The sequence below is a fragment of the Penaeus monodon genome, chromosome 19, assembly GCF_015228065.2.
Source record: "Penaeus monodon isolate SGIC_2016 chromosome 19, NSTDA_Pmon_1, whole genome shotgun sequence".
Lineage (NCBI taxonomy): Eukaryota > Metazoa > Arthropoda > Malacostraca > Decapoda > Penaeidae > Penaeus > Penaeus monodon.
Window position 1 is genome coordinate 39255493 of NC_051404.1, and position 206 is coordinate 39255698.

Here is a 206-nt window from a genome sequence, read left to right on the forward strand (position 1 = left end):
CATTCTGTTATTACCTCTTGGATCCTAATTTCCTATACATATAACGACCTTTTTTTTACGTTTTTATGCTCTTCTTGTAGCAAAAATGTCTCTCTCTGTTAGTCTCTGTGAATGTGGTCACTTGTCTGCCCACATTAATACACATTCATCTATACGCTTGTTTTTTTTGTGTTTTCATTTGTTCATGTATCTATATACAGGCGTGG